The sequence below is a fragment of the Calidris pugnax genome, unplaced genomic scaffold, assembly GCF_001431845.1.
Source record: "Calidris pugnax isolate Ruff unplaced genomic scaffold, ASM143184v1 scaffold211, whole genome shotgun sequence".
Lineage (NCBI taxonomy): Eukaryota > Metazoa > Chordata > Aves > Charadriiformes > Scolopacidae > Calidris > Calidris pugnax.
This window is the reverse complement of record NW_015091083.1, coordinates 7,504,953-7,527,019: the sequence shown is the minus strand read 5'-3', so window position 1 is coordinate 7,527,019 and position 22,067 is coordinate 7,504,953. Positions and strand designations below refer to the sequence as shown.

At 37.8% G+C, this 22,067-nt stretch overlaps 1 long non-coding RNA gene across 5 annotated transcripts in view; it reads left to right on the top strand.

The window, feature by feature from the left end:
* Positions 1-22,067, top strand: part of LOC106897154 — a 73,847-nt gene that overhangs the window by 42,787 nt on the left and 8,993 nt on the right. For 4 of the 5 annotated variants that reach the window (XR_001413737.1, XR_001413735.1, XR_001413738.1 and 1 more), the window contains 2 exons: positions 7,196-7,390; positions 18,323-18,418. This is a non-coding gene — a long non-coding RNA (uncharacterized LOC106897154). Of the gene's footprint in view, positions 1-1,849; positions 1,960-7,195; positions 7,391-18,322; positions 18,419-22,067 lie in introns of all 5 variants that reach the window. The other variant, XR_001413739.1, reaches the window with a different exon arrangement.

The window sequence follows — 22,067 nt, the reverse complement described above, 5'->3', positions numbered from 1 at the left end:
TAGGAGATCAGCTAGTTGCTGAAAATGTGGCGTGATTTTGTGATCTTAATTTAGCCTGGTCTGCCCTGTTTATCTCTTTCCCCTACAGCCCTCATCTTAAAAAATAATACATTTTAGAAGTTGAGAGTAAACACAGCATGTTAGAGATATGCTGGAGATGAATGTGGAATGGAGATAAAACCCTTCGTTTCACATGGTCAAGAACATCCTATGATAACTGAAGCATTTCATAATGTAAGAAATAAACTTTCTTTTCATTTTGAAGATCTAGCTCTTGGTGCTATTGAATTATGTGGGAGGTGGCCCCCAACTTAGAGAAAGACACATATAGGTTGAACCTGTCCTTGAAAAAGAGCTAAGCAAGAGCTCTTTTGTATTCAGGTGCCGTAATCTGGAAGAGCATAGGACTCCATTTGCTGATATTGCACCTGCTCTTGAAAGGTGTTTTGGGTTCCTCTTTTAACAAATGGAGCCACAACCAATACTATAATCACTGTGAACTTTGCCATGACTTTGTCACTAGGTTAAATTATGATCGTAATTTTATTTAGAATGCTAAATTCTAAATAGAGAATAGTCAGTCTCCTGATGGGACTGTAGGTGTTCTGAGAGTATAGGGTGTCTTTGATAGACTTCAGTTATAGTTAGTACAAGCAACAGTTTAGCTGTGTTAGCAGTTAGTTATGGCCATAGTTTCTGAGGTCTGTACCTGAATGTTATATGTTTTCAAGAGCTTCTTCAAGCACTTCCCTGATTTGTGGTATTTTTTCAGATGTTTTCTGCATTTGCAGGACTTTATCCTGAAAAGCCATGACAGATAAAGAGTTAATGTATGAGGAGTTAAAGAGTTAATGTTAAGAGGACAATTTTTACAGATCTTGTGTGTGACCTTAATTTTTTTATGTGTCAAGTTTACCTTTTATGCATCCTTTTTGTATAGAATACAGATGCAAAATGCTAACATTGGAATTTAATTTTGTGGTTAGAGATTTAACATGGAGGTTGCACATTTGATACCTCTGTTGCTTTCTTGAAAAGGTCAGAAACATGGGCTGATATTGTCTATATATCTATCCTTTTTCAACTCCAAGGTGCATGTGTCTCCCAGTAGTAGATTTTTTCTGCTATTTAGAGAAGTGAAGTCTCCATCCTTCCTGTGGGACATTATCCTTGGAGCTTCAAGTGAATTAAACACTTGCAGAAGAGGAATGGCTCTGGGACAGAACACGGGTCTAATTCCATCCTAAGTTTGGTCATGAATCTGAAGGTTGTGGTTCAGACAAACTTCAGAGCCATATAAATTCAATTGCAACTCAGCATCGGCATCCACAAAGCCCAGCTGAGAGTCCTGTTGTTGTTGACAGTATACTGAACTCATAAAGAATCTGGGCTCAACACAAACAAACAGGATCATTATATAAATCAAAAGAAGATGAAAGTAGAACCCACATCTTTCAGCTTGAGTACTAAAACTCTGCCAGGAGGAATAAAAGATACTTCCTGTAAGGGTGATGAGTTGCAATTTCCTTTTGAGTTCTCTTATATTATATGGTAAAGAGAAGGGGAGAATGGCCTGATTAAACCATATGGGTATGGATTCCTTCTCATTTCAACATGCAGGTTTATTTAAAATTAACAGGCAGTTCTTACTATTTTTGGTTCATTTTATGACCATTACACCAGCCCTGTGAAATGATACTGGTTATCTCCATCCTGGAGTTCTGAAAGGAGAAAAGAGAGTATTTGTCTTTCCCAAGAGAGCACAACAAAGCCATTATACTTGCCTGGATTAGATGTCCTACTGTTCCTAGATCATACAGTATTTATTTAATCCTGTGTTCTTTTGCAGTGGGAGTGTGTTTTCATGCAGATGCTGAGTAATCTCCCAGTAGCATAGAGGACATTGCAAAGATTTGGAGTTTTGTGCAGTGTTTCTGCCTCTTGGTGTGGACATGTGAGGTGTGTGCATAATAACTGGTTAATGAGGTGTATTTATACATTTGTTGATAACAATTAAGCAATAGATTTTATGATCTGTAGCAGTAGGGCCTCAGAAGTCACTACAAATATATTTTATTATGAAGTGGTTTAATCACACAACCCAATGTTTTAAGTTTACTTAGCAGATGTGTTTTCTTTCATAGTTCATTTAAAACCAGAAAAGCAATTTAATACTTTCTTTATTTTGTTGATTAGTGAAATATTCTCACAGTCTTCCGGTAATTGCTGGAGAAATTAATGGAGTATTTGGAAAAGGTTCTATGTTAAGTAGGAATTTAGAGTGAGATCCAAAAAAGCACTTAGATCCCTAAAGAAAAACTTAGACAGAATCTAGGTTCCTAAATCCAAGGGAGTGATTCAAAGGCCCTGTGCAGAGACCCAGAGACTCAGCACTGCTGAGGCTGCTTAGGTTGCTGAGAACCCAATGTTCTGCTAATGCCTGTGCTCCGCAGGGCTGTTGTCTTTGTGGAGCTGAACACTGAGCTATCTTTTTCCCTTTCTAAGATAACACAATAGCCATAAACGAATTGTCCTGCTACCTACATCCCTTTTTAGAGCTTAAATCTAGTTGCTACCCATCAGCTTGTCGCCCATGTACTGGCAGGATGGAATTCACAAATCAGTCTTAATTTTCATTCAAAATGGAGGCCTTTCATTTGTTGCTGTAACATAATAGGACTCTCAACTTCATTTATTATTGATTAGAGATGTGTACTCTATATTTGCAACAATGTAACCACCTTGTCTATCCATACCAGAATCTAATAATTCGAGCAGTAAAAAGCAGTTGTAAGGGATTTTTCAGAATGCTGCCTGTTCCTGAATTTGTCTTGATCCTGTTGATTATATTCAGGTGTTTTTATTGGAACTGGTTGAATTACTCTTTATTAATGGTAACTTAAATAATATCAGACTGGAACTGATCTGTCTTAATGGAGGATCCTGCTAGATTTGCTCATTTCAACATTGGCAAAAAACTTAAAAATGCTTTACTTCTTAGATTCATTTCCATCTTCTGTTTATCTGGTTTAACTTCCAAGTCTCTGCAAAAAGGCCTCTTCCTTTTATGGCTTCTTTCTGCTGTAGACGTCATATGGTTGAAAAGAAATGTAGTTTTGCTGAACTTTTCTCCACAAGCCAGTTGAAGGAACAAATTAATTCCCTGATCAAGGCTTGGGGGTCTCCTGCCAATACACTTGCAATAAAGTTTATACTTACCTTTCAGTATTCTATTGGTTAGAAAAGAAAAGAGAAGAGAAAAGAAGAGAAAAAAGAAAAGAAGATAAAAGAAAAGAAAAGGCAATGAATCCCTTCTCTTTGGCCACATCTTCTGGTCTTCTAAAATGTAATGAAATGATCTTCTGTAGTTCCAATCCGTTCTTGGAGGTGTGGTGGTATGAAACAGTTGCTAAGTCCACATCCACATTGAGTGTATGTATACCAATGCACGCAGCCTAAGGAACAAACAGGAGGAACTGGAGCTCTGTGCCCAGTCAGAAGGTTCTGATAGGAATAACTGAATCGTGGTGGGGCAGCTCACGTGACTGGAGAATCGGGATGGACGGCTATAGGCTCTTTCATAAAGACAGGCAGGGAAGAAGAGGAGGAGGAGTTCTATGTTAAGGAGAACCTTGAATGTATAGAAGTCAATTTCAGCCAGTGTGGAAGCATTATCAAATGCCTCTGGGTCAAGAGCAGAGGGGTAGTCTCCAAGAGGGATCTTACAGCTAGAATAAATTGGGAGATAAAAATTGTCATCAGACTTTAACTGATATTTAGAACCAGAACTTTACTAATGTGTCTTGGGTAATGAAGTGCCCACTGAGTGTGCTCTGCAGTGGTATGGGCAGCCTCAGCTTATTGTATTTTCACTGTTGTCAATACTGGTATTTTATAGAAACTGAGCCTATTTTCAGTTGTTTAGGAAAGAAGACAGCATGAGTATGTCTGGGAAACAAATCCCTCATAAAAATATCTGCTCTGGTGCCTGCCTTTCTCTCAAGACAAGTATATAGGAAAGTGGACAGATACCACAAAGGTTAAAAAGTAACACCTTGGAGTTTCAAGCCTATATGCCTTTTTTATGTACGTTGGAAAATAATTTTTTTGCAAGCATTATTTATGCAATCTCTGAGTTTACTGAGGTTTTAGTTAGTATGAAAACAAAAAGGCAGTGACGAATGAGACAGGGTAGTACTGAGACAGCACTGGTAGTGCTAAGATATAATAAGTAGTACTAAGAGGGTAACAGCAGCGCTTGTATGCAGTAAAATAAGGGAAATTTTCTTCAATGTACTCTGAGAGTATAATACAGGCAGGCTGCTGCTGCTCCTAGTATACAGTGTCCACCAGGCACGGTGATCTAAAAATGGCCATGACAGCAAACAGCGTGGACTTAATCCACTGCCACCCCTGAAAGAGTCCACTGTGTACTTGATAATCAGATTGGTTATGATTACTGTCTGTAGCCATGAAGAACTGCTGCTGTATGGCAAAGAAATGTATTGTGGCCAGTCCCTCGGCTCAGAGGGCAGGGTGTGGAAGTGAACGTCCAGAGCTCCTCTCTTCTTCACAATGTATGCTGCTGCTTGCTGAAAAGAGAAAGTCGCAATAGAGTTTGAATTTCTATAGTATTCGGCTGCACAGAATGGATTTCCATTGATGGGGTGAATGAATAACACAGTGGATTTAACTGACAGTTACCATGATGTACTCAGGCCTCTGTGAGGCACTTGACTGAGTTCCACATGGCATTCTGATTTAAAAAAGATTAGCACTATGCAAAATCAGTGTAGTCCATATTGTATGAATTAAAAACTGGTTAGCTGGTAGGTCATAAAAAGGAATTATGGAATTCTTCCCTGAGGAGAGCTTTTATAGTGCAGCCTTGCTTTCAATTTCTTTATCAAGGTTTTGGAATAAAATACATTACAGCTGGTAGAATTTGAAGATAGAATAAAAAAGGACAGAGAAGAAAAGATGATTTATAATTGCAGTTGTGTTAGATTTTCCTCCAGATTCTGTCTTTAACATGCTTGCCTAGCCATTGTGCAGGTCTGTGGAGTGTGGATCTGGTTACATTGTGCTGCTTTTAGTAGGAGGAACTGTGGTGATAATGGAGATTTTGGAGACAGTTTATGTATATGCACAACCATAAGGCTCGATAAATGTGCCCCTCTGAACATTATAGATCAATATAGGTAAACTAAAGGTCATATATTTAAATACAACAAATGATGCTATGCTTGGAAGGTAGAACTCTCTATTAAATATTCTTGAATAATATTCAGAATAAAAAGTATATAACTAATTGAGCATGAGCATCCCCTGTAGTGGTGTTACTGAAATGGATAAAAATAATGCTTGGATAAATGTAAAGGGATTTCTAAAATAGAATAAGAAGATTATATTATCTTCAGATGTAGCACCAGGGAGACCACTAATGAAACACTGTGTCCAATCCTATAATCATTGTTTTCACAGTGAAGTTGGAAGGATTGAACTAACATACACAAAGCGATCTTAGAGATTCTAAACCACAGATCTCTGACAAATGAGCTTTGTGAGTTTCACTGTGTTTATTAAAGGTGCTATTTCCTCCGTCCACAGGACAAAGAGCCAAGAATGCTAATGCCAATGGTAATTAATAGTGAAAGAGCAATTTACCTAGATCTGTGGTGCATTTTCCACAATTAAATCAAGAGTGGGAGTGGGTGCTTTCTAAAAGAGATCTATGGCACAGATGATAGCAGTGTGCAGGTATGACAATAACACAGTATTATGAAATGAACTGCTATAGCTAATCACATGTAGAAGGTCTGATAAAACTAGCTCATTATAATTCTACTCTTACAGACCTGTCCATCTAGATACTCTGTAGTCCACAGAGGACAAGAATTTGGTACTGGTACAACTGAATACAGTTACTACTTTATTTCAAATTGTGGAGGCTTTTGCTTTTGTTGTTGCAAGCTCTATTTCAGCCTTAATGAAACAGAAAAAGGAACAGAGGGAGAATTTTGAGGGAAGAAAACAGTGAGTTCTTAATGTTTTCACCTTCCCATTGTCAAGCCTCAGTTCATGATGTACAAATAAACTAAAATTCACTAATCAGGTTACTTAAAATATCCAAAATATGTTGTTCTTCTGCACTACGAGGGGACAGAGACTTAAAAATGGTGCATGAAACTAGAAACAGTAGCAAAAGTGTTTAAAAAACTAGACTGAGATTTAAGTTTTGTCTTTGAATTCCGAGTGCTGTTATTTTAAATTTTACCTGTCCACTTGGGGAACAAAAGTGCCTTGGCTCCATTCTTAAATAAGGTTTTATTCTACCCTGTAATAGATTCCACAAAATTCTAACTGTTATGGAACATTTATATTCATGTCTTCAGTGCCCCAGACAAGGAACTATATATTTTTGTTTATTGTACCCAGATTTGTAGTAAAAAAATCTGAATTAATCTATAAGGTGGCTAGTAGCAAAAATGTAATGAGAAAATTTGGTGACAAAGCCATTGTTCTTTAGGTGATGAGCTATTTCCTTCTACTGTAAAGTGGATGGTTTTGGAGCATACCTGAACAAGCTGGAAAATCCTGCAAGATTTCTGAGTGGAAATGGGCATAATATTAATTGAAGGCTGATTAACTTAAAATAATTTTTTGAGACCCATAATATGGGCAAGTGGCAGGACTAGAGGATTTATAAGGAAGTTGACAGAAATCAGACCTGATTTAATTTATTGCACATACATTTAACCGACTATCAGGTGTTGCTTTCAGTACGTGACATAATGCAAGTGGTTTATTGCCTTCTCTGCACAGCTTTATACATTTCAAAAGAGCAAGGAGTTGTAGTTTCCTCACCCAAATATCCGAAGAACAGATTAAATCTTCTGTTTCTTCCAAAGAGGACAAGATTTTCCAGGGTTTTCACTGCTTGCACTGATTTATAGCATGGGCTGAAGTCCTTTTGCTGGTCAGGAGCAATCCCTGCTCAGTATGTTAGATATTACACAATTTCTCTCACTGATGTATTGATTGCATCTTGTTGACATGTGAGAAAATAGTTGATTCTTTTACTTGAGTGTCTTCTAGGAATTGTGTTAGCCCGCATGCATGAGGTTCAGCTGGATGTTAGCGTGACCATCTGCCCAGGCTAACCTCCATCACACTTTTGTTCCTTCACTTGTAGACCTTGGGGAGAAGAGTCCAGTGGAACTGAGCAACTGATGTAGGTGACAGCCTGCATCAGGTATAGAAGAGGACATCAGTGTACAGCCTAACAGCATTTGAACGCTCAATCCCAGTGATTTTCTCATAGGAAATTATTCTGGAGTGGCTCCTGCTGATACATTGTCCTGGATTAATTTCCTACACAGATTCTCAGGTAAGATTGCAAGACAAACTATACCAGAAGTTGCTATCTCACCAGGGTTAATCAGGAAGATTTATATTTAAATTCATACTCTACCTTAATCTAAATTAGCTTCTCTGTATAGGTGACCCTTCATATCTTGGAAGACCCTTGAATTTCCTTTACTAGTTTCTTTCCTTTAAAAGAAACCCAAAACATTAGTAATCATAGTTATTCCCTCACCCACATGCAAAGCAATTGGTAGTAGTCACTAGAGAGGGCAATTGGTTTTTTTAATTCAGATTACGTGTTACCCAAGGTTTTGATTAAATTACACTGAATGTTAAATTAACTGGCACTAGAAGTTAGTGGCAGCATTGTAATGAACTATATGAACTAGATAATTTACAGCCAGGCAGCAACCATATGGCATTTACATGTGTATGTGCATCCTGCACTGACATGGAAATTGGTCTGACCCATGTGACCTGTGTTAGCTGGGGAAATTCTGTCCTGAAGCCAATTGCCACACTTCCCAGATGCCAAAGGCAAAACTGCTCTAATCCTATAATCCCATTTCATAATACAGACTTCCATGTAGTTTGGAGCACAAACCCAGAATGTATCTTGCTCAGTTAAAATATTTAGCTTGGTCTTCGTTCTGGTGGCTTCACTGCATTCCAGCTGCAGGAGAAAGGAGTCTCCTGGAATTTGAAGATGGTTTACTTGAGCCAAATTTTGCAGTCTTTAATTGAGCAAAATATTCAGAGAGCAGTATCTTCTATCTTTGCCAGTAAATTTGAAGGGCAGTGATAGGCAGATCTCTTCCTCTATGTCATTTTAACCTGGGAAATATAACAAAGCTCTTGCTGTGTAGCTATATTTTAATAAGATCCCTTCCCAGATCTCCAAAACTTTTATTTTTCCATGAGAATTAGATGAGAGATCCTGTATATGCAAGTCAAGGTTTAATGTTTGGCTCACTGATCTTATTCTGGAATGCTACTGGAGTCTGGATTTCAAGGAAACACTTGAGGACAGCAGCACATAGTCATAGATTTCTCCCACTTGCCCTCCCACTCCTTAACAAATACCTAAATCTGTTATACTCAGTAAGTTTTACTCCTAAAATGCTTTTAGGCAGCAAAACATGGATGGCTTTTACCAAACCCTGAAGATTGGCATTGAGTTTTTGGGCTCATTTAATTTTCCTTTAAAAAAATATACAGAGAAAATATACAGAGAAAAGGAAACATTCATTAAACCATCTGCATTAATCACTGTTGATAGTTCAGGAAAGAACTGAGACTAATAGAGGCTAAAGTGTTCCATAAAAAAATATGTATTTACAAAAATAAGCAGAGGAAACATTGCAATGATGCTTCTTAGAAGCCATTGTTTTGAGAATACATTTCCTGGGAATTTCAATGAATTTAAAATCTGGTTTACAGTTATTTTGGGTGTGTTTAAATCCACCCCCAACTCTCCACCCCCCGCTTTATTCTGTTTTCTTCTGACAGCCTAAGCAGCAAGGTGACTATATTTTTGAGCCATTGTTTTATTGATATAAAAATAATATCCTCTTACATTACCCTAACTTGTCCCTTACCACTGAGAATCTCAAAGCATTTTACAAACCATATTGTATTTATAGCAAGTGCTTTGCTTCCTACTGACAAATATCCACTTCTGAGGCAAATGCAGCAACACAAGGCAACGAATTTTAGGGGTCTGTTCTGAGGTGCAAGGGGAAGTTCTTTTGGTAGGAGGGGCAGAATTTCTTAGGCAACTGAATTTGAGCAAGAACTTGAGGATACAGGAGAGGCAGGAGTCTCATATCCAGGCTCTCTCTGTCACATGCAATGTAAAATCTCATCAACAGTATGCCATTTGTTCTGTAGATGAAGTTAGGTATGTTCAGTATTCAATAGAGAAGTTGGAAAGTGTCAGGTGTTGTGGTTTTGCTCATATGAGCCTTCTTAAGAGCTAAAATGTGAACTCTTCCTTTGGTTAAAGGTGTAGGCAAAGGTTAAAAAAAGGTTAAAGATCACTGTTTGGACAGTTTCTGCTCATCAGCAGGACCATGGGGACATCACACGCACACTATCTCAATTGCTAGTTAAAACGTTGTAGATTAAATCACTTACGTGAGGACATTTAAACTGGTACTGAATAAGCTATTAAGTGTGTACAGCACATCAAAGTGATAAGGAGAGAGTGATCTTTAGGATTCAGGTAGTGTAGAGCAGACACAACACTGCATTGGACTCGCTAGTCTACCTGAAAGGTTTGGATGTTAAATCAATTACGTATAACAAGATGAGATGTGGTGTGACGAGATTTACAGAAAACTTGAGTTCCTCTGCATGGTGGGCAGGGAGGCTCTGTGCTGGAATAACCTCACTGGTGTTAGAACAGAGAACTCCATGACTAATTGCAAGGCCTTAGTTTCTGTGAATGGGAGGGCGGAAAATTCCCAGGAAGTGATTTGTTTGTATTCAGAAAGAGTACTCACGCTAAGCCTGGTTTTTGGTTCAATTTGTATTGATTATGTAACAGCAGGTTGTACCATCTGTTTGGCAGTGGTGTATCATCCCGCTTGCTTCGATCGTATATTTCCCTTCCTAAACTTACCCTTGGGTTTCAGTTTAGATTTGGGGTAATGGGTGTTCCAAGAGAAAAATGAGCCACAATCTTCTCCTGGTCTTGCTTATGTTTTCCTTAAGTGATGGGTGGACAGCAGCGTTTTTAACAGATGTTTTTCACAGGCTATTGCATAATTATTTTTCAAGTGGCTTCTAAAAGCAGATGTTTCCATGTCTTTGTTCTTTCCCCTCCTGACACTTTAACACAAACAGCAGATTCCACTGCTGCTGTCCTTTAGATCTAGTGAAGAAAATACCATAGCAGTGATGCCGGGTTTTTTTTCAGCCTATTTGGCAATAATAAATACGTACAGGCACAATTCTCCTCCCTTTCTTCCTTGTCACTAGCATTGCTTACAGATATTATCTCAGGCTTTCTCTTTTAGAAATGCTGTCTTTCTCCATGAACTTTGTGCACAGTTTAGTATTTGATCTTTACTTTCTTCCAAGACTTAGTTCCTAGTAGCATCCTGAGTGAGTTACTGTGAATCTTTTACTCCATGGGACTTCAATGGGACTTCACTTTACCTCATGCCAGGGTAGATCATAACTGTCACTTGTGGCATCTTGAACACTGTGAAGACCCTTTGGTATGGTTTTGGATATTTTTTGGTCAAATACCCCCATTTTCTTTTCCTCTCTCATGAATAGATATTCAACAACTGGACTTTCCCATTGTTTACAGAAATAGCCCTGCTTTCTTGCAAACCATTTTGTAAGAGAACGTTCTAATTTGACTACTTGTTCCTCAAAGACCAAGGGAATGCAACTAAGAATGAAATAAAGGGGAGGCCCAGACAAGTTTCATCCAGGCATAATTTATCATTACAAAAGATGAACTTCAGCTGTTAGTCTAAAATGATGATAAATGCTTGGATAAAGAAAACAAAAGCTTTCTAGTAAATCTACTCTATGTCTTAATTTGAACATCATAGCTTTTATCTCCAGCATTTGGAACATCATGTGATGATGTAGCACTACAGCAACATGACAGATTTTGTCTTGTTCTGATTCTGGGTTATTTAATAATTGATGTGGGTGTAGGAGGATTCTGCTTTCTTCATCTTCCTTTTTACTGGATTTTTAGGAAAGCAAAACATTTTTGAAAGATGAAAGATAATTTCATGAGAGCTTTACCTGGAGCACAGAATCACAGAATGTCTGAGGTTAAAAGGGACCTCTAGACATCATGCAGTCAAAGCTCCTTGCTCACAGCCGGGTCAAGTACAGCAGGTTGTTTGGGGCAGCATTCAGTTGTGCATCTGCACAGTAACTGCAATGGTGGAAAGTCCTAATTCTCTCTAGACAACCTGTTCCAGTGCTCTACCCCTGTCACAGTAAGAAACTTTTTTCTTATCTTTAAATGGATTGTCAGTATTTCAGTTCGTGCTTGTTGCCAATGGCGCTTTCACTGGACACCAAGAAGAAGAGTCTGGCTCTTCTTTACAGCCTCCCAGCAGGTATTTATATGCATGGATAAGATTCCCCAAGTTTTTCTGCTACATGGACTAAATAGTCCCAGCTGTTCAGTCTTGGTGATTATCTTGGTGTTTTAGATTTCTGGCAAACTGTAGCAATCACTTTTCCTCCAACAAAACAATTTTTTATCAGTTTTATTATGACACAAAAGTTTGGTGAAAAATGAATTTGCATTTGACTTTTCATGTTGTTTTCCTTTTCCCTGAACTATTTCTTCTGTATCTGATTGTTTTTCCTGCTGTGTAATAAGTCTTGATGACCACAAAAGGGTTGGAAATGACAGAAACATGTAACAGATGAAGATGCTTTTTGTTTCAATTTTTTTTTGTTCTCCAGGTATCTATTTAATTTTCTAGTCATCTTTGTACTTATTAAGATGTCTTATTTTATCTTGTCTTCCTCATCTCTTTTTCAGGCTTCAATTTCTTTTTAAAGTGCTGCTGGGCATTCTTAAGCCAAAAATAGAGATATGTTTATTTCAGCAAGTAAAGTTATAGAGGTAGTCTTGCAAAGGGAATCCAGTGGTCAGTCTTGTATAACCATGGGAAACTTTCTTGTAGATTACAGAAAATGAAAGAAGAAAGTTTGGTAATTGTAGTCATAATATTTGTTGTTGTAATATCTATTAACGATGTGAAACAGCCTCACCATAATTCTAACTACAAAAAAAAAAAAGAGGAAAAAAAAAAAGTTAGTGGCTGTTTTACTGTAGTATTTCCTTCTTTTCCAAAGCATCATCCAACTTTTTCTTGAATTAACGTACACAAGTCACTTTAACTGCTGGCTGCATAACTTTTGGCAGTTTGTTTGATATTCCAACCAATATTTGTATAAAGAACTGTCTGAATTGTTTATAGGTTTGTCCTCCTGCCCAGAGTTTATTCCATGATCTCTTATTTTGAAAACAACTCTACTTACAGGGATGCTATTAACAAGTTCGGGCCTTCATTGAAAGGTTGTGGTTAGTGGGCAGAAGATCCACAGAATTTAGAATCATTACTCATGGGTTTATCAACAGTTAAAAAAGAATATAGCAAATGAGGAAATTCCCCCTAAATATTCCCATACAGTATTCCTACTATGCAGTATAACAATAATTTATGTTTTCACAACAAACTCTTGTTTTGTTTCCTAAAATACTTGAGAAAGTAAAATCACTAGGCAATAAGAAATGACCTGTCAAATTACTCTCTCCACATTGAATGCTGGGTGAAAAAGGAACGAACTGAGTACAAGATGAGGATCAGAATGACTATGACTATTTCTAACTGATTCTTTCTCCAGTTTCCATGTATGGGTTGTGTTAACAAGGTTGGTAGGAATTTTTTGGCTCTTATAATTACAGAGTTATGGAATTTAGTACTAATCTGGTGTCAAGGCTATATACAAGTGCTAAGCCAAATTTTCATGTCTTCAAGAATATACTTAGATGAACCTTGGCTTTGCGTTTTCTTATCTTGTTTGGGAAAGAGAGTAGGTGGAAGGAATTGCCATTTTTGAATCTGATCTGGCTCTGGCTGAAATCAATGATGCAGATCTGTGCAGAAGAAAGTCCCTGAACTATCTTTGAAGCACTTTATTCCCCGTATGAAAGCATTGGTGCTTATGACATTATTTTGTGTCTGGGATAACTAGCTCTGTAGAATAATAGGTATAATTAGTTTAGATATAGCATTTCACTGATGCATCTACTCTGCTTCCAGAATTCAGCAGCTATTTCTGCCTAGTGCTATACTGTTTGGAAAGTGAAGATGTGAACTCATTCCTTTTCATCAGAGTCATCAGAGAATCCAAACAGGACATTTGTTCCTTGTAGCCATAAGACCAAATCTGTATGTGAATGATCCAGCTTTGTTCCTAGGCAGTAACACATGTTGCTAAAAACAACCAGTCAGTTCCTCCAATTGTTTAAAAAAGGAGAAAGGTTTTATTGAAGGGGCAATTAACATTACAAAGTAAAACACTGAAAGAACTCAGGAAATTGCAAAATGAGCCTTCATGCTTTCCTGTGTACTTTCATTAAGGTATAGATTTTAACTGCATGGTATTTAACTAAGTTAATTGTTTCAGATTGTTTAGAATTTACATGCCAACTTTAGAGATATTAAAAAAAAAAACAGTTTCAGAATAATTAGTAATTGATAACTCAGACAAGATAGGTGAGGAAAGGGAAAAAGGTAGTGACTATTTTTAGAAAGGAGGAAAAAGAACAGTTAGAAAGAAAAGACTGATCAATATAAATAAAATTCCCCCCAGAATTCTGGAGCAAATGACAACCTAATTTTAAAAATATAGAAGATAAAGAATTGAATAATACCCACTATATCAATAACAGTCAGACATAAATTATGTCAGTTGTCAAGCCGTGTCTAGCCAATCCTCAACAGAGCGGCAGGCTCTGGATGCAGAAGAATTAGCAAGTCTATCCCAATTTTAGTAAGGTCTTTGATGCTGCTTTATATGACATTCCAGTAATAAATCAAGGCAAACATTCTCAATTAACGTAGCGTAGAGTGGGTGCAAAATGGGTTTACTAACTCTGTCTAAATAGTACTTTTCAGTAGTTCTTTGATGTGTTGAATGAGTCTCTGCTGAGGCCTCCCAGTATTCAAGATTTTTGGTAGTGTCCTTCATGATGGTGTTGAACAGGCTTATAAAATTTGCAGTTGACAGTAACTCTATATACACTAAAGAAAATAATTAGAATTCAAAATTATATTTAGAAATAAAGTTCAAGGGCTGTGTGACAGCCAAGTGTAAGTTATTGCACTTAGGAATAAGCTGTGTAAACGTGGAATAGACAACTCAAGAATACTGTAGAAGAAGCACTAAGGTTACAGTGGATCTCAAGCTGAATGCTAGTCAACAAAATGATTTAAAAGGAGAGATTTGAATGTGCTTGGTTTGATCAACCTAAAGAAGAAAAGACTGAAGAGAGGATGCGGTAGGAGAAGAACTAACAGCATAAACTGTAGCAAGAAAGGTTCTGATTAGAAGTAAGGAAAACAGTTCTAATGGCAAGGGAGGTGAAGTGCTGGAAGAGATTGCCTAATGATAGCTTGGAGCATCCATCAACAGATGAGACAAACATCTGTTAGGAATGACACGGATATAACCGAGCCTGCCGTAGTGTGGGAGGAGGCGAAATGGGTAACCTCTGGAGTGATTCTATGTTTCTGTTTATGACATTTTCCTGCAGAATTCTTATTGAAAACAATAGTTGCAAGTGGAGCACTAGTAATTCCTGCTTTCTGCACACAAAGTAGTTTTACTGCAGTGCATGTAATCTGCACAAGGTAGAAACACTGTGACGCCGACAGCCGTTAATTGTATTTAGCAGGTAGGTATTTTATTTTGTTCCCTCACTTATCATTCATATTGTGCAGTGCAGGTTTGACCTGAAGTCCATCAGCAGGCAGAATGGTTTAATAGGTAGGGCACTGGGTACAGTCAGGCAACTAAAGTCTTCCTTGCTTTGCCAGTGACTGTTTTTGTAACCCAGCTTAAATCCCTTGGGCTCCCTTTGGATTCTTTCCCATGTTTTGTTTGCCATATTTTTTTGCCCTACGTGATTCAAGGTCTTGCTTGATGCAAGCTCTGGTAAGAAGGGATTATGACACTGTGGGTGTTTGTATAGCACCTGGTATTACAGTGCTTGAGCTTAATTGAATCTTCAGCGTGCTACTGTAACACAAGTAATGAGCCACAATAACAGACACTGAAGACCACAAGTCTTCCTGTTGACTCCAGTGGAAGTAATTGAATCAGGCCTTGAATGAATGTAGAAGGCATCTTAAAAGGACATTCTTGGTCAGTAGTCTCTCCAAATGTCTTCACATCCTTGTGCCATCTTATTCTCCCATTCTCATTTGCTTGTGTGAGCTGTCATCTTACCCTGATTTGATGTGTCCCTGCTGTAGCATTTTGAAATACAGAATGCATGAAATGTGCTTTCATATGAGCATGCATTCTAGTTTTGCTCACATATGAGTCTGGGGTCAAAATCTGATATTCTCTGTCTAGTCATAGAGTTCAGAGGCCTTATCTAGGAAAGCATATTTACCTAGAGAACTGGCTTGTACATGAAGTATATAGACAATGGAACACTTTAAAAAATTATGTGTAACATACACAAATGCTGGGCTAAGAGCAGAAGTCATAGTTTGTTACATTTGAGAATCTTTTTTTCCTTTACTGTCATTTTAAAACAGTATTTCTTTAAGTTTTACATAATATATTTTTTCATTGGGGAAAAAAAAAATCAGAGTCTAGCTAATGGTGAGACAGCTTAAAAATAATTGTAACTAGGAACTGGGCCATGATTAAAATTGTTCAGCTGTTCGTTTTATTGTTTGTTCCCAAAACCTTAAATGCACTCTCTGAGAACAATAACAACAGTTAGCATGTAACTCCGTATGGGCCAATTCATGCAGTCCTCTCTCAGTCCTTTCTTGCTGCAGAAAAACTCCTGTTTAGGGGGCTTTGTAAGGAATTCAGTGTTGGAACTACATGTTTTAACTATTTTGTAATACTAACGTGGAAGCTACCATAGGGAGAGAAGAAAAAAGCTGAAAGAATGGAGAAACAAAATTATGTTTACCGTACTAGCATATTTGGATTCAGGGATGTGTATAGAATAGAACAGGCTGTGATGTCCTCTTTGGATAATACCTGTATCTCGGTTAACCTAAGTGAAATAAGTGGGATATTTACTATTGAGTTTGCTATGAGATCGATGAAACTTTGTAATGAGGGTTATAGTGGTAGGAACTACAAAGAAAGACAAAACATACAGGAAAAAGATGATGGCCACTTGCTACAGTAAAACATAAACTGGTTTCATAAGTAAGAAATAATATTTGCTGTTGGTTGACCTTAGATGCGTAGAAGGTGTCAGCTTGTTGAGGAAATGGGTGGTTGACAGTCACGATTGCTCAGACCTCCAGATTGGTTTGACCTCTTTGGACCTACAGAAGCTAGGTACTTCTGTTATTAAAAATGGACTTTTCTCCTACATATCTTCTGAAATCTTGGTCTATGTTTCTATGTGCAGAACAAGTTTCTAAGACTGGTGGTGAAGTGCAGGGAACTGGAACCTGTTGTGGCTGACTTCAGAAGTTATGAGCTACATGTAGGGTGGGATTTTCAAAACTCCATTGCTTTTCAACAACTGCTGGAAGATAAAGTCTTCCAGGCGCTTGTGAAAGTTACACCCAAAGAGCCTATTTATAGCTATCTACAGCCCATACAAAGACTATATAGTTCACAATGCCTTTCCACTATAAAACCTCTTATCACACCTTAATATTTTGATTTCACTGAATTTTAGTTGAGTTACCAAGTGTGCATGGAATGCACAGTTGGGCCCTTTTATTACTTAATTTGGGAAGAGCTACTGTAAGCATAATTTGAACCTTTTCTCTTGGGAGAAGTATTGAAACCTCATACATGTTTTAGGATGAGTAAAGATGTGGTGTCACTCACAGTAGGAGCCTCATTTAGAGCCCATTGATGTCAATGGAAACACTTCCCTTTACCTCAGTGGGCTGTGGACCAGGAGTGTGCAAGAGAAACTGAACTAAGGATTCTGCTGACTGTATCATATAGTATATGCTGTACAGTTGTACAAAAATAAACACATTTACTTAGCCAAAAAGCTTAATGTTTAATTTAAAAAACATAATATGAAAAGAATGGATTTTCTTTACTGATGTTTTAAGCTTTAATTTAATGTAGCATAGTGAAAAGGACACCAAATATTCTAGTTTTGTATCATTAGAACCAGATGGTCCATGAAAGACTTTTGGCTAAACTGGAGTTGGGAAAGCTTGTAAACTCTGGCTAGTCTGAAAATGTGCTCAAAATTGCTATATCAGATGATATGCCCAGTTTTATGATGTGAAATTCTTTGGCTGTTTTCCTGATATCCTGGTAAGGTGTTATACAATTTAGGCAATTATAAGAGACTTTTTTTGGATGCTACTGTCATTATTGTTCTGCTTTGGAATTGGAAAAACAACAAAATTGCCCTAATGCAGAGAAGTGGAATATCCCGGAAAACATCACAGTGAAGAACTAATGACGAAAAGAATTGCTATTACTTATTGTGTTTATAGGATGGGTCAAATTTGTTTGTCTCAAGAAATTAAAGGAAAACACAAATCCACCAACCCAAAACCTCATGATCTTCATCCTGGAAAAATGACACATCTTTTATCTTTACTGTAACAGCAGTGCTGTTAATTGAACATCCCTAGCTGACTGTGACCAGGCAAGATATTAACTGATTAACTCCAGAGTGCAATATTAAAGTAATACTGACCCTCAAGAATGATACATGCAACTGAACTGTTAAAATTTACTTCAATATTAAGTCTGCCCGTGCAGTCCTGTGGCAGTCCATCTGCATCCTGGAAGATATCTTGCCTGTAGCCAGTTAGTACTTGCATTATTTACTTGTGTGGTCTGAAGAGTGGAAGGAGGCGGCAGTTTCAATAAGGTAGACAGGTAGCAATTGACACAAATTGCTCAAGAGAAATAGAGGTAACCTGAAATGTATTTCCTGTTACTAATAGAGAGTGTGAGAAAAACAGCTGCCCATAATACTTCAATAGGGTTCAGCTGTATTTAAGGTCATAGATGACTTTTATGGCTTTCTTTCCTGATTTACATAACAGACTGCCAATTGCAAACAGTAACCTGCAATTGAATTGGAGCATATCAAGTGTCTTTGATTGCTACTCTTATTGGTCTTGATGACATTATACAATAGTTTCATACCTTGGGCATTAGGAATGGATTTTCTAACCTTTTTTTTTTTTCTGTGACTAATCCTTCTCAGGTGAGGACTTCTCGCCTCTGCTGTATTAGTGGCTTCATTGTTCCTGACTAAGCTGTTTGGATGCAGAAGGCAAGCAGGATCAGGTTCTCTGTGCAGGTATTTCTTAATTTCAATACTGAAACATGGTCTTGCTCTAAGTTTTGCAAATACAGATCAAGCTGATTTCAGTAGGGCTACTCACTGAATAAGGGCTGGAATGGAAAGTCCTTCCAGGAAGTTAAACTACCTTTTAAAGAAAACCACATTTGAAAACATGGTAATAAGAAGGCTACAGTAGGCAGCACAAGTGCTTGATTCAGCAGCATTGTGCCTCTGAACAAGCCAAGGTTCAGTTATAACTTGTGTACAACATTTAGTTTCTGTCTGTGTACTGAAATCCCTGGTAGTTCTGCCAGCCTGATACTTTTTTTTTTTTTTTCTTTTTCTCTCTCCGAGCAGATGTGTATATATAGGTATGTGTGTAGATGGTTATTTTCATGCGTGTGGCTGCTAGGGGTTGTGAATTTATATTGGTGATTTGCACAACAAAGTTAGGTGGGTACACATAGCCCTGCAAATATTGACAAGGTGATATGTCCTTTGGTCTTCTGTAGTTTCACAGGAGGGTGCTGGCTTAGGATTATTTTTGCTTTTAATCTTTCTGGGCTCAGGACCTTTCTTTTCCTTTGAACATTAAGGTCTAGTGAATCAGGTTCCTAAGACTTCATCCATGACAATTGACAATTTTCATATATTAAGGAGTTCAAATGAAAAATTTTAATTCCTCTATATTCTCAACCAGACCCTTCCAGAACTAAAGACAATGAAAAAAATTTAAGAACTAAGTGATCACTGTAGAGTCATGACTTCCACAATTCTCTTTACAATTCCATATATTGTTTTGGCTTTGCCTTATTAGGCATTAGAACTATTTTGGAAGATCCTTGTACCTTCATAAAGCTTTTGAAAAACTTAGACTGTGCTTCAAGTTTGTAAGGGAACTTAAAGCAAGAATAACTTAATGTGACTTTGAGTTAACATTTCTTAACACTGTCCATTCGAGACATTCATTTGTATAATTTGGCCTTAGGGTATAGTGATAAGTGAGGGATAGGCGGTGGAAAATATACTGGAGGAGTAGTGGAGATTTGGATCAGAGAGACTGTGGCAGAAGCTTGTGAATTTGCAAAAAGCCATGTGTCTTTAAAAAAAAAAAGGAAAGAATCTTGACTTGGCTGTAAAGCATTTCTTAATGTGTGACCCACAAACTGTCCATTAAGAAAACACCAACTCTTCAAGCCTTATGTTGTAAAATTACTCTGGAAATCAGAGCAATTAGACAAACTTTGGCACTAGCAATAAGTTTATATTAAAAGATATCTGATAGTCAGTCCACCAGCTGAATAAAATATCCAGAGAAGTCCTGCAGAATATAAAAAAGCTTCCCTTTAGAGCTAATTTATGTCTTTGCATTGTGCCCCCAGTACTTGATGCCACTGGTGCCAGAATAGGCACCTAGTGGTGATCCTGAGAATACTTTCCTCCCTGGCTTCTGCTCTTGCTGTAGAGAAGAATGAGGTAAATTCCAGTCAAATGATCTCTTCTTCCAATATATCAGCTCAGAGCTGCAGGTCTTCATGGTAACAACGTAAACCCAGCTTTTGGTCAACCCACTCTAAGCTACCCCTGTGAGCCTGCAGAGTGCTCCTTCACCCCATGTCCTGGGAAGCAGCCCGTGGGTGCAGAGTGGCTCTTGGAAGGATGTCAGGTAGTGACTTGTACAAGGTAACTCAGATGCCGCAGAATGCTAACCACCCCCAAGTCTTCTTGGTAACAACCTCAGACAAACACAAATGACCATATACACTGTGCTGAGCTGTGTAATTACTTTGTTTTAATGGAGGTGCCAGAACATGCAGCATGTGGCTGCATATTCAGAGTACTTCTGCTCTAAATGTAAAGACATTTTTGAATATACCTTAAAATACATCTTGTAAAGTAGGCAGAGATCGTTTTCCTTCTTTCTCATTCACTTTATAGCTCTCCCAGGAAATGTGAAGAGAATTAAAATTTTTGGTCCGGCAAATCTGACAAATTTAAGAAGAAACAGTTCTTGCAAGAGAAGAGCAAATAGTACAATGATTTAGTTGTGGCCCCTGTTTTGCAAATTTATGTTTTGCCCTTAGGAAATACTTAAAAGCTGGTGCTACACAAACCTGTGCTTTTGTCCTAGAATTAGCAAATCAAACACATGGTAAATACTGAAACACCAAACAAAAGAAGCTGCTCTGAGAGTATAGGTTGGAGTCTAGGAAGTAAGTAAAGGGGAGAAGGAAGGGCAGACTTTCTTCATAATGTTTGTTCTAAATTTACCTTGCATGTTAACTCACAGTGAGATTCTGTAGCTCTGCATATCAAGAATCAGTTTATCATAATGTCAAATCAAATTAGAGAAATATCTGTTAGTCCCTCAGGCTGTTTGAATCGATTTAATACCAAGAGGAGAAAAAGCCACCCAAATCCATGGCAGTGTTTTTGACAGGTCGTCCTAGTTAAAGGCTGGCTCATGTGTACTTGAGGCCCCACATGAAGTAGTAAATGCAACATTCCTGGAACGGGCAGCTATGTGAACCCTCACAGCCCAAAGACAAGCGCAATTCATTTGAAAGTTAAAACCCAGCATGACCATACTAGCCAGGAATTGCCAGGACATTGCGCAGCAGAAATTCTTTCTCTACTTTGTGTTCAGTGAGGAGGTGACACCATGCAGCGAGTGCTAACTCGGGTGTTGACTCTGTGTCTTGGGGAAGCTGTTGGAGAAAAGCACAAAGAGGAGTTTTAGCACTCGTGCATTCATTTGGCATTGGGAGGCTCGGTTCACATATTCAAGTCATAACTTCTAAGGGCAGAAGGGACCACAGAGGGCGCTCCTTGGCCCTGGTGTAGCACAGAATTTTGAAGAATCATTGCTGCTCATGACATCTGTTATGTGATCCTGTAATAGTTCCTATACCAATGCATATCCACAGACAGGATGGTTTTAACATGCATCAAGTCGGCCAGCCAGCGAGATGTTTTGAGGCACATAATATAATTATTGATATGAAAATCAAAACAAGGTACCATATAAAGGCAGCCACTGTCAAATCATTATGGATGAGACCATCAGTCTTGTTGCTGTAACAAACCCTGTATTCATTATCGTAGCTCAGGGCATTTTTTCATTGCCAGAATTGGCTGTTCTCTTAATGAATATTGCAAATCATAACCCAAATTATATGCCTTAAGCTGTCTTAATTTTTGATTTGCAATGTAGAGTTCAGGAGTTTGATTTGTGTCATGGCAAAGCATTCCCTGATGGAGGAAAGGGAGAGAGACATGCCATGAAGGGACTGCAGAATTCTGTCTGAATAAGCAGTAATTCAGACCTCTGGTGCAAAGTAATCTCCATGCTGTGTTTGGACTTCACCCTGGACTGACTCTCCTGTGAGTTCCCTCACAGGAGGTAGTGCTGGCTTTGGCAGTATTTTGATAAAGACCCAAAGTGTTTCACCAGAGAGATTTAAGCTTTGCTGCTAGTGCTGTGTGTCAACTCTGTTAGTGTCATAAATTGAAGGTTTTTGGGGAATAAGTGAAAATGTATTGAAATTTTGCTACCAAGCTGATGATTTTTTTTTTTTTTTTTTTTTTTTTTTTTTTTTTTTTTTTAAAAAAAAAAAAAAAAAAAAAAAAAAAAAAAAAAAGTTCTAGGAAAAATATTAAACCC